The sequence below is a fragment of the Mustela erminea genome, chromosome 3 (assembly GCF_009829155.1).
Source record: "Mustela erminea isolate mMusErm1 chromosome 3, mMusErm1.Pri, whole genome shotgun sequence".
NCBI lineage: Eukaryota > Metazoa > Chordata > Mammalia > Carnivora > Mustelidae > Mustela > Mustela erminea.
In genome coordinates this window covers 8,996,860-9,010,276 of record NC_045616.1, presented here as the reverse complement: position 1 = coordinate 9,010,276, position 13,417 = coordinate 8,996,860, and positions in this window count along the sequence as shown.

Here is a 13,417-nt window from a genome sequence, read left to right as displayed (position 1 = left end):
TGCGGTAAAACTAGAAGGACACTCTTCATGGGTCCATATATCTAGAATAAAACCTGTACCTCCTCCACAGGAATCGAGTAAACAAACCAACGTGACTTCTTACTCTTGTGAGCCCATAGAAGACCTCAAGCTTCTCTTCAAACGAAAATGAAGGTTGTATATATTCTCTTTATCTTCCTTTCATCTGCCTTAGCTGACAATTCTTTTCTACAGTGGGCATAGCATTTTGCTGAACTACAAAATCAGACAAATTGTTGGATATGTGGAATTTTGCCTACTTCAAGTACGTCTGGGTTACCCTGGTGGGTCTCCCCTTTACAGGGCACTGATTGGCATGCTCTGAAAAAATACATTTCAGATATGGTAGATGGAGACAGTACGTACCGGGATAAATCTATTACTAACCAAAATGTTTCTTCCTGGCCCATGATCAGTAAAACATGGGATTCACCAGGACATAATCAAACTTTTTCATATTCTCAAACTAATAAAATCCTAACTGACCTAACAAGCCCACAAGATAATACTCACCGGCTAGGGCCTAAGTTACAAAACCCTCCTTATCACTATACTAAGGATGGTATATATCAAATCTGGGATACATATCTATGGCTTACGCCCACAATTGGACGGCTCAGTCAGAAGGCAATTTTATGCTGGGAACAAAGAAATCATACGAGTGATACTTGGGCAAAGAACGCACGATATCTGGGATGGTTATCACTAGAAATGTGTTCCCAAGTAATAGTACTCCAGGCTACTGACTGGTTTGCTACTGACTGGGAAAGGCGACCTGGCATTAGATGGCCAGCTCCAAATGGAACCCAGTGGATATGTGGAACCAACCTGTGGCCCTGGCTTCCTCCAGGGTGGATAGGTCGCTGTACTTTAGGATTTGCCTGGATTCATGGGTGCATTACTAAAACCATTACAACTCCAGCTAATCTCCCCAACTTGAAACAAAGATGGACACGATCTGTTTTTAAATGGTATGATCACTTAGCATCCATTTTTGTTCCATCTGCGGGACTAGAGGATGTCATGTGGCATGTAGAAGCCCTTAATAAATATACTACAAAGGCACTCAATGACTCACTGAACAGCATCTCCCTACTTAATACCGAAGTGTCACAAATACACAAGGCAGTCCTACAGAATAGGATGGCCTTAGATGTCCTGACAGCAGCACAGGGTGGCACATGTGCAATTATCAAGACAGAATGTTGTGTGTACATTCCAGACTATCACAAAAATGTCACAGGACTAATAAAAGACATGAATACCCAGATTAAGGCCCTACAAGATCCTTCTCTCTCTCTCAGTGAATGGTTAAGTTCCTGGTTTGAAGGAGGACTATGGCCAAATCTCCTTTTCGGGCTTCTCATTCTTATCGCCTTATTAACTTTAATATGTTGCTTTGTTCCATGTTTCTCTACTTGGTGCCGAGACTCCATTGCTGCAATGACTTCACCACGACAGATCATCCTTACCACGCGCAAAGACACTCCTTCACTGTCAGCGCTGGATTCGGCTGCCTCCGCCTTTCGTAACTCCCCTATACATTCCTCCACTGATCAATATTGACCCCAGTAGGTAGGGACAGCTCTACGCCCCTATTCAGCAGGAAGAAGTTATAGAAGATGAGACCTTCCACCTTCAACCACCTTAAAGATTTAAGGGTCAAAATTGTTCAGGGGGGAATGATGAGGGAGCAGGAGGCTGGCTGAGAACGGAGCAGGGGCTGGCACCTTGCACCCCCTCTCCACCCATTCCCCTTGGTAATATGTGTGACATTTCACAGGCACCCCTGACTGCCCTAAAAGAAGAGCAAATGGTTATCTTGCAGAGATCACAGTCCTGCAAGGCAGGAGTCTCTCTTGGTTTACAAATGTCCTTGAGATTTACAACAAAGAAGTTGCCTTATCAATAGCCCAATTTCCAAAGATATATAACTCAGTTCCTCAAACCCTAACGTCACCCTCCCCTCCATAAAAAACCGAAGGAGACAGAGGTAGAAGGAAAAGTAAATAAAGTTAAATTTCTTTTAAGACCTAAACCTCACTAACAAGGACGTTTGATAGCAGGAATGTAACATTCCACCAGGAGACTCCCAATTGTCTTTATGTTAGTGCCTCATTAGAGGGAAAGTGGCCTTGGCTTGATAGTAACCAGGCCTTCAATATCCTGACAGTCTTCTTTTCCCCAATAGCCCTTCTGAACACCCCTTTGTCCTCACCTACCCAACTCCTGTGTATATAACCAGACACTCCTCACAGGCCCTGGGCAGCCGCATCTCTGCCTGCCCACGGGTCCTGTCCCCGTGCTCTAATAAACCACCTTTTTGCACCAGAGACGTCTTAAGAATTCTTTCTTTAGCCATCGGCTCTGAACCTCACCCCACCGAACCTCACCTAGGTTCAAGAACTTCATCAATCTCAGGGTCCTGGGATCCAGCCCTGCCTTGGGCTCTCTGCTCAGCAGGGATCCTGCTTCTCTCCCCTCCTGCTGCCTGCCTCTCTGCCTACTCGTGACCTCTGTATGTCAAATAAATAAATAAATAAAATCTTAAAAAAAAAAGAACTAAGATCATGGCAACAATTTCTTAATGTTTGATTTTTGACTAAATTTTCATTCTTTTACAGATTTTCTCATTGTTAGTAAAATTCTGAATTGGTTTATCTGAAATATTTGTATATAATTGTTTTCAGAAGTTACAAAAGAAATTCCTTTTGTCATAAATTAGCATACATTACACTGTTGACATTCTGAGAGCTTTGTGAGTTTTACCTGGAATATTTCCTAAAAAGCCTCAATTGTATTGATGAGGGAGCATGAGGCTGGCTGAAGACAAAGCAAAAGCTGGTGTCTTGCACCCCACTCTCCATCCACTCCCCCTTGGTAATATGTGTAGCATTCCTCAGGCAGCCCTGACTGCCATGAACAATAAGCAAATAGTTAACTTGCAGAGCTCACAATCCTGCTAGACAGGAGTCTCCCTTGGCTTACAAATGTCCTAAATCTCACTATCAAAAACCATTGATAGCAGGATTGTGACATCCCATCAAAATGTCTCCCAACTATCTTAATGTTAATGGCTGGTCTAAAGACAACATTGATTAAGTCGCAAGGAGGTAGGCCTCTGACATCTTGGCACCTTGTAGGCCCTCTTTAGCATATAAAAACTCCGTTGAAACCTCCTTCCCCTCACCTTCCCCCAACCGCAGGGTACATAACCTGCCACCCCTCACAACCCAGGGCAGCAGCTCTTCCTGCCCACGGGTCCTGTCCCTGTGCTTTAATAAACCACCATTTTGCACCAAAGATGTCTCAAGAATTCTTTCTTGGTCATCGGCTCGGGACCTCAGCCCACCGAACCTCACCTCGGTTCTAGAACTTCATCAGTATCATTAAATAACATAATCATTTTCATTGTCCTGTTAATAGATGTCAACACTTAGGGAACTTAAGCTTTTGTTTCATTTGCATAGGAGTTAAAAAATTTACTATAACTTTTCCTAATAGAAAGATTAGATGTGAACTGGCCACACCAGTTTATGAAACTTTTCATTAGAAAAGAAAACCTGTACTATAAGGAATTCAACTCATTTTGTTAACATATACTTTGAGAACTTGCAAACATTTCTTTCTATTTTAGTAAATCTTTGATAAATTATAACTTTATTTTATTTTTTTTCTAAGATTTTATTTTATTTATTTATTTATTTTTTTTTTTTGTCAGAGAGATATACAGGAGAGAAGGAACAAATGCAGGGGAAATAGAAGGAGAAAAGGCTTCCTGCAGAGCAGGGAGCCCAAGGCAGGGCTTGATCCCAGAACATGCTCATCTCATGACCTGAGCAGAAGGCTGGCATTTCTTTTTCTAATTTAAATTTATTTTTTCAGTGTTCCAAGATTTATTATTTATGCGTCACACCCAGTGTTCCATGTAATATGTGCCCTTCTTAATACCCACCACCAGACTCACCCATTCCTCCACCCTCTCCCTTCCAAGACCCTCAGTTTCTTTCTAGAATCCAAAGTCTCTCATGATTTGTCTGCCCCTCTTATTTCCCCAACTCACTTTTCCTTTCCTTTTCCAATGTAGAAAGCAGACACTTAATGACTAAGCCACTATACCAACAATTTCCTTATAATAAATTTAAACAATCTTTGTTTTATTTTTTCTTCCAAGACTATACCTTTTTAATTATTCAAAATCTGGATATTGAAAGCATTTTTACATTCACAAGTAAAACACATAAAAGCTTTTCTCAGTTAAATAGTCATTCACCATTAGTAAACAACTTCTTTTTTCATAGCTCACTTAAAAGAATTATGTGATCAGTTAACTTAGATCACTCAACCTATAAAGGTAAATACTGGGCATGCTTCTCTTCTTTTATAATTAGATATTTTTAATACTTCTAAAAATGGACATCAGCTTTCAAAAGTAAAAACACCTGAAATCTTCATAAATGAATTAAAATTAGCAAAAAGCTCCAGACTTCCTCAAGTTGAAGTCATTAAATACTTGAAAAACCAATCAATTTCTTACTTATAAAATTTTTTAAATTAATTATTTATTTATTTGGAAGAGAGAGCACAAGTAGGCAGAGTGGCAGGCAGAGAGAGAGGGAGAAACATGTTCTCTCTGCTGAGCAGGGAGCCTGATGCAAGCCTCAATCCCAGGACCCTGGGATCATGACCTGAGCCAAAGGTAGACGCTTAAATGACTGAGCCATCCAGGCACCCTGAATATCTTCTTTTAACTTGGATTTCTATGTGGTAAAGTAACATATGTACAAGAGCAGACAATTTTGGATTAAAAAAATGGTTTATTGTATTTTATACATTCAAAGCAATGCTTATCAAAACACTACAAGCATTTTGCATAGAGCTGGAACAAGCAATCTTAAAATTTGTAGGAACCATAAAAACCCCAGAGAGTCAAAATAATGTTGAAAAGAAAACCAAAGCAGGAGGTGTCACAATTCTGGACTTCAAGCTGTATTACAAAGCTATAATCATTAAGACAGTGTGATACTGACATATGTATGTAAGGACCTATTTTATTGTTTTATATTTTAGACAGAGGCTTCCATTGAGGTTAAACAATAACCTTGTTGTTTAACACTTCAACTGTCCCCGCTCCCCTTCCCCCAGGGAACTTACTTAAAAACACATCCCAGAAACCAGCCTCAGGTAAGAAAGCTCAAATACAAGGGTTAGTCAGGCCAGGTGGAGACATCCGATCAGTGGGGGAATGCACACTGTCTCCCCAGTTACCAAGGAGTATGGGCCCCGCCTTTTGGCAACCTTTTAGGCACCAATCCTAATCAAGGTAATAGATTGGTTCAAATGTCTACTAGGGTAAATTGTAATTGCATGACTGTGCAGCTTTCTCTGTGTGTTATAGTTTCATGGGCCACCCGTGCATGGCAGGGCCTTTGCCCTTAAAAGCTAGTCTGTAAAATAGAGAAGGGTCGCCCTCTCTGTAAGAGGGCATGGCCCTGGCCGGTCACTTTGATTCTTGATGCTTGGCATGAAATAAAGCTTTGCTTGACCTTCACTTTGTATCATTCTCACTCCTTTCATCACGGATCCATTATTGGGGCATATCCTAGGGGGGCTTATCCAGGATTAAATGACGAGAACTGAGACAGCATCAGAATTTCTGGGAAAAGCCTCTAGAGGTAAGGGGTAAAATCTGGGAATCCCATCTGTAGGGGGCCAGGAAACCCTCACCAGCGGCAGGCTCTTGGTGAGGGCTGCTGGGTCCGGTTCTGTTCTGTGGCTCTTCCTGGCAAGCATCTGTAGCTTGTCCTGGCAAGCGTCTGTAGGGGGCCAGGAAACCCCCACCAGTGGCAGGCTCTGGGTGAAGGCCGCTGGGTCTGGTTCTGTCTGCCTGGTTGCAGATCTCTAGGTAAAGCCCACCGGGGAGAATCTGGATGCAGCCATGCTCCCCAGGGCTGGAGAGGATGTGGGGACGCCCCTTCACTCCACTGGTAGATTGCCAGGGGTTTTGAGTCCCCCTTGACAGGCGGGGGGTTCGAATTCCCCTAGGCAGTCACAGTCAGGGGGGTTTGAGTCCTCCTAGACAGTTGGGGGGTTGGAGTCACCCTAGGTGGTCCTGGTCAGGGGATTCGAGTGCCCCTAGGCGGCCACCTCTGGTTCTGAACCATTTGGCCTGAGGTTGTCTTTGTTTTGTCTTTTTGTTGTCTGTTCTGTTGTTCATTCTGTTTGTAGGGGATGGAGAAAATTCCCACCAACAGCAGGTTCTGAGTAAGAACTGCTGGGCCTGTGGTTGTCTTTGCCTTGTCTTTTTGTTGTCTGTCGTGCTGTTTCTTGTGTGTGAAGGAATGGGGCAAGCAGAGAGTTCAGGGACTCAGAATTTCTTCTCTCCATTCCTTCTAATAGATGTGGGGCTTTTACCTCACTCGTTTTATGTGTTAAGGGCTATAACTGGAGCCAGCTGGGGTTAGTCTAACTCGAGACAGAGACTTTAAGGAATATTCCCAAGCAGCTGCCAAAACAAACTTTGTTTCATTCCTTGCCTTCACTGGCTGAACGTGGACTGCCTAGCCCCTCCCCCTTGCTGGCGGGGAAACCATAATGTATGCTCTTCTCTTGGAGCTGATGAGCCTTAGAACTCGGAAAACTTTCTCTGCATTCTGGTGGCACTTTGTTCTGTTCTTCACTGTTGGAAAACAAAAGAGCACCCCTTGGACCTAATACCCCCACTCCAGATCTTCCCACCCAGGTCTCAGATAAACATTCGAAACGGAGTGGGCCCAGGTGGAACATAAATCAGTATTTGAACTAAGTTAATTTTGTTGGGTTAATTAGGATAAATATGTCTTTTGAGTTAATAGTAGCAAATGTGAAATTTCAGAATTTTTACTTCAGGTCAAATAAGCTCGTGTTATTTGTTAAAACCTGTGTTAAATCTATTAACAAAGAGATGACTAAACTGATGGTTCAATGTCTGTCTCAAAGTTTTAATGGGTAATTGTTAAAGTAGCTTTCAAAGTCTTTGGTAACCTGAAACCTTAACCAAATGGGATAAAATGCTAGACGCTGGTTGCTGAAACTAGGTTTGTGCTTTTGAAATCTGTTGGTAAACATGTTTTGTGCCTAACTAATTGTTAAATTTGCCATCTAAAAAATTCTATTGTAACAGTTCACAATTGGTTTATATTTAGTCTTCAGTAGAAGTTAAGGTATTTCTAAGAGTACAAAATTCTGCTAAATGTAACTAAGACTGATAGAAATGAGGGAAGCAACTCTGTTTGTAAAAAAGTAGGAGATAGGTAAAAGGAGAGAAAAAGACCTGATGCGTGAACCTGTTAGAAAAAGAAAGAGAGAAAAACAGCCCGGAGGCCACTGTCAGAACTACATCCATTCATAAAAAATGGAAGGGGAGTCTGATCGCATCCCATTAGCCAGGGGGGGCGGTGTCCAACCTGTTCAAATGAAGAGTAACTGTGTGAATCTGTCTGTATGGCTCCACCGCTACAGCTACGGAGTCTGAGTGAGCTGCACCCTGAGTCTCGAGGGGCATAATATGGCATAACAGTCATCTACTCCTCGAAGTAGCCTGGTCCGGGGCTTATAGGGACAGACCTTAGCTAAGACACTCCTAAGTTCCCACGAGGGACGTGAGCAGGACAGCATCTGAAAGGTCCCCCTTCCCTTGTTTGTGATGTCATTCACAATGGGAGGGAAACCCAGAAAACTCTCAAGACTGCATGCTTAAGGAAAAAAAAAAAAAAGAGAGAGAGGAAAGACACTGGTATAGAAAAGCTGGTTTTCTCTCTGTTTAAAAGGGAACAAGCTCAAATACAAGGGTTAGTCAGGCCAGGTGGAGACACCCGATCAGTGGGGGGATGCACACTGTCTCCCCAGTTACCAAGGAGTATGGGCCCCGCCTTTTGGCAACCTTTTAGGCACCAATCCTAATCAAGGTAATAGATTGGTTCAAATGTCTACTAGGGTAAATTGTAATTGCATGACTGTGCAGCTTTCTCTGTGTGTTATAGTTTCATGGGCCACCCGTGCATGGCAGGGCCTTTGCCCTTAAAAGCTAGTCTGTAAAATAGAGAAGGGTCGCCCTCTCTGTAAGAGGGCATGGCCCTGGCCGGTCACTTTGATTCTTGATGCTTGGCATGAAATAAAGCTTTGCTTGACCTTCACTTTGTATCATTCTCACTCCTTTCATCACGGATCCATTATTGGGGCATATCCTAGGGGGGCTTATCCAGGATTAAATGACGAGAACTGAGACAGCATCAGAATTTCTGGGAAAAGCCTCTAGAGGTAAGGGGTAAAATCTGGGAATCCCATCTGTAGGGGGCCAGGAAACCCTCACCAGCGGCAGGCTCTTGGTGAGGGCTGCTGGGTCCGGTTCTGTTCTGTGGCTCTTCCTGGCAAGCATCTGTAGCTTGTCCTGGCAAGCGTCTGTAGGGGGCCAGGAAACCCCCACCAGTGGCAGGCTCTGGGTGAAGGCCGCTGGGTCTGGTTCTGTCTGCCTGGTTGCAGATCTCTAGGTAAAGCCCACCGGGGAGAATCTGGATGCAGCCATGCTCCCCAGGGCTGGAGAGGATGTGGGGACGCCCCTTCACTCCACTGGTAGATTGCCAGGGGTTTTGAGTCCCCCTTGACAGGCGGGGGGTTCGAATTCCCCTAGGCAGTCACAGTCAGGGGGGTTTGAGTCCTCCTAGACAGTTGGGGGGTTGGAGTCACCCTAGGTGGTCCTGGTCAGGGGATTCGAGTGCCCCTAGGCGGCCACCTCTGGTTCTGAACCATTTGGCCTGAGGTTGTCTTTGTTTTGTCTTTTTGTTGTCTGTTCTGTTGTTCATTCTGTTTGTAGGGGATGGAGAAAATTCCCACCAACAGCAGGTTCTGAGTAAGAACTGCTGGGCCTGTGGTTGTCTTTGCCTTGTCTTTTTGTTGTCTGTTCGTGCTGTTTGTTGTGTGTGAAGGAATGGGGCAAGCAGAGAGTTCAGGGACTCAGAATTTCTTCTCTCCATTCCTTCTAATAGATGTGGGGCTTTTACCTCACTCGTTTTATGTGTTAAGGGCTATAACTGGAGCCAGCTGGGGTTAGTCTAACTCGAGACAGAGACTTTAAGGAATATTCCCAAGCAGCTGCCAAAACAAACTTTGTTTCATTCCTTGCCTTCACTGGCTGAACGTGGACTGCCTAGCCCCTCCCCCTTGCTGGCGGGGAAACCATAATGTATGCTCTTCTCTTGGAGCTGATGAGCCTTAGAACTCGGAAAACTTTCTCTGCATTCTGGTGGCACTTTGTTCTGTTCTTCACTGTTGGAAAACAAAAGAGCACCCCTTGGACCTAATACCCCCACTCCAGATCTTCCCACCCAGGTCTCAGATAAACATTCGAAACGGAGTGGGCCCAGGTGGAACATAAATCAGTATTTGAACTAAGTTAATTTTGTTGGGTTAATTAGGATAAATATGTCTTTTGAGTTAATAGTAGCAAATGTGAAATTTCAGAATTTTTACTTCAGGTCAAATAAGCTCGTGTTATTTGTTAAAACCTGTGTTAAATCTATTAACAAAGAGATGACTAAACTGATGGTTCAATGTCTGTCTCAAAGTTTTAATGGGTAATTGCTAAAGTAGCTTTCAAAGTCTTTGGTAACCTGAAACCTTAACCAAATGGGATAAAATGCTAGACGCTGGTTGCTGAAACTAGGTTTGTGCTTTTGAAATCTGTTGGTAAACATGTTTTGTGCCTAACTAATTGTTAAATTTGCCATCTAAAAAATTCTATTGTAACAGTTCACAATTGGTTTATATTTAGTCTTCAGTAGAAGTTAAGGTATTTCTAAGAGTACAAAATTCTGCTAAATGTAACTAAGACTGATAGAAATGAGGGAAGCAACTCTGTTTGTAAAAAAGTAGGAGATAGGTAAAAGGAGAGAAAAAGACCTGATGCGTGAACCTGTTAGAAAAAGAAAGAGAGAAAAACAGCCCGGAGGCCACTGTCAGAACTACATCCATTCATAAAAAATGGAAGGGGAGTCTGATCGCATCCCATTAGCCAGGGGGGGCGGTGTCCAACCTGTTCAAATGAAGAGTAACTGTGTGAATCTGTCTGTATGGCTCCACCGCTACAGCTACGGAGTCTGAGTGAGCTGCACCCTGAGTCTCGAGGGGCATAATATGGCATAACAGTCATCTACTCCTCGAAGTAGCCTGGTCCGGGGCTTATAGGGACAGACCTTAGCTAAGACACTCCTAAGTTCCCACGAGGGACGTGAGCAGGACAGCATCTGAAAGGTCCCCCTTCCCTTGTTTGTGATGTCATTCACAACGGGAGGGAAACCCAGAAAACTCTCAAGACTGCATGCTTAAGGAAAAAAAAAAAAAAGAGAGAGAGGAAAGACACTGGTATAGAAAAGCTGGTTTTCTCTCTGTTTAAAAGGGAACAAGCTCAAATACAAGGGTTAGTCAGGCCAGGTGGAGACACCCGATCAGTGGGGGGATGCACACTGTCTCCCCAGTTACCAAGGAGTATGGGCCCCGCCTTTTGGCAACCTTTTAGGCACCAATCCTAATCAAGGTAATAGATTGGTTCAAATGTCTACTAGGGTAAATTGTAATTGCATGACTGTGCAGCTTTCTCTGTGTGTTATAGTTTCATGGGCCACCCGTGCATGGCAGGGCCTTTGCCCTTAAAAGCTAGTCTGTAAAATAGAGAAGGGTCGCCCTCTCTGTAAGAGGGCATGGCCCTGGCCGGTCACTTTGATTCTTGATGCTTGGCATGAAATAAAGCTTTGCTTGACCTTCACTTTGTATCATTCTCACTCCTTTCATCACGGATCCATTATTGGGGCATATCCTAGGGGGGCTTATCCAGGATTAAATGACGAGAACTGAGACAGCATCAGAATTTCTGGGAAAAGCCTCTAGAGGTAAGGGGTAAAATCTGGGAATCCCATCTGTAGGGGGCCAGGAAACCCTCACCAGCGGCAGGCTCTTGGTGAGGGCTGCTGGGTCCGGTTCTGTTCTGTGGCTCTTCCTGGCAAGCATCTGTAGCTTGTCCTGGCAAGCGTCTGTAGGGGGCCAGGAAACCCCCACCAGTGGCAGGCTCTGGGTGAAGGCCGCTGGGTCTGGTTCTGTCTGCCTGGTTGCAGATCTCTAGGTAAAGCCCACCGGGGAGAATCTGGATGCAGCCATGCTCCCCAGGGCTGGAGAGGATGTGGGGACGCCCCTTCACTCCACTGGTAGATTGCCAGGGGTTTTGAGTCCCCCTTGACAGGCGGGGGGTTCGAATTCCCCTAGGCAGTCACAGTCAGGGGGGTTTGAGTCCTCCTAGACAGTTGGGGGGTTGGAGTCACCCTAGGTGGTCCTGGTCAGGGGATTCGAGTGCCCCTAGGCGGCCACCTCTGGTTCTGAACCATTTGGCCTGAGGTTGTCTTTGTTTTGTCTTTTTGTTGTCTGTTCTGTTGTTCATTCTGTTTGTAGGGGATGGAGAAAATTCCCACCAACAGCAGGTTCTGAGTAAGAACTGCTGGGCCTGTGGTTGTCTTTGCCTTGTCTTTTTGTTGTCTGTTGTGCTGTTTGTTGTGTGTGAAGGAATGGGGCAAGCAGAGAGTTCAGGGACTCAGAATTTCTTCTCTCCATTCCTTCTAATAGATGTGGGGCTTTTACCTCACTCGTTTTATGTGTTAAGGGCTATAACTGGAGCCAGCTGGGGTTAGTCTAACTCGAGACAGAGACTTTAAGGAATATTCCCAAGCAGCTGCCAAAACAAACTTTGTTTCATTCCTTGCCTTCACTGGCTGAACGTGGACTGCCTAGCCCCTCCCCCTTGCTGGCGGGGAAACCATAATGTATGCTCTTCTCTTGGAGCTGATGAGCCTTAGAACTCGGAAAACTTTCTCTGCATTCTGGTGGCACTTTGTTCTGTTCTTCACTGTTGGAAAACAAAAGAGCACCCCTTGGACCTAATACCCCCACTCCAGATCTTCCCACCCAGGTCTCAGATAAACATTCGAAACGGAGTGGGCCCAGGTGGAACATAAATCAGTATTTGAACTAAGTTAATTTTGTTGGGTTAATTAGGATAAATATGTCTTTTGAGTTAATAGTAGCAAATGTGAAATTTCAGAATTTTTACTTCAGGTCAAATAAGCTCGTGTTATTTGTTAAAACCTGTGTTAAATCTATTAACAAAGAGATGACTAAACTGATGGTTCAATGTCTGTCTCAAAGTTTTAATGGGTAATTGTTAAAGTAGCTTTCAAAGTCTTTGGTAACCTGAAACCTTAACCAAATGGGATAAAATGCTAGACGCTGGTTGCTGAAACTAGGTTTGTGCTTTTGAAATCTGTTGGTAAACATGTTTTGTGCCTAACTAATTGTTAAATTTGCCATCTAAAAAATTCTATTGTAACAGTTCACAATTGGTTTATATTTAGTCTTCAGTAGAAGTTAAGGTATTTCTAAGAGTACAAAATTCTGCTAAATGTAACTAAGACTGATAGAAATGAGGGAAGCAACTCTGTTTGTAAAAAAGTAGGAGATAGGTAAAAGGAGAGAAAAAGACCTGATGCGTGAACCTGTTAGAAAAAGAAAGAGAGAAAAACAGCCCGGAGGCCACTGTCAGAACTACATCCATTCATAAAAAATGGAAGGGGAGTCTGATCGCATCCCATTAGCCAGGGGGGGCGGTGTCCAACCTGTTCAAATGAAGAGTAACTGTGTGAATCTGTCTGTATGGCTCCACCGCTACAGCTACGGAGTCTGAGTGAGCTGCACCCTGAGTCTCGAGGGGCATAATATGGCATAACAGTCATCTACTCCTCGAAGTAGCCTGGTCCGGGGCTTATAGAGACAGACCTTAGCTAAGACACTCCTAAGTTCCCACGAGGGACGTGAGCAGGACAGCATCTGAAAGGTCCCCCTTCCCTTGTTTGTGATGTCATTCACAATGGGAGGGAAACCCAGAAAACTCTCAAGACTGCATGCTTAAGAAAAAAAAAAAAAGAGAGAGGAAAGACACTGGTATAGAAAAGCTGGTTTTCTCTCTGTTTAAAAGGGAACAAGCTCAAATACAAGGGTTAGTCAGGCCAGGTGGAGACATCCGATCAGTGGGGGTATGCACACTGTCTCCCCAGTTACCAAGGAGTATGGGCCCCGCCCTTTGGCAGCCTTTTAGGCACCAATCCTAATCAAGGTAATAGATTGGTTCAAATGTCTACTAGGGTAAATTGTAATTGCATGACTGTTCAGCTTTCTCTGTGTGTTACAGTTTCATGGGCCACCTGTGCATGGCATGGCCTTTGCCCTTAAAAGCTAGTCTGTAAAACAGAGAACGGTCGCCCTCTCTGTAAGAGGGCATGGCCCTGGCCGGTCACTTTGATTCTTGATGCTTGGCATGAAATAA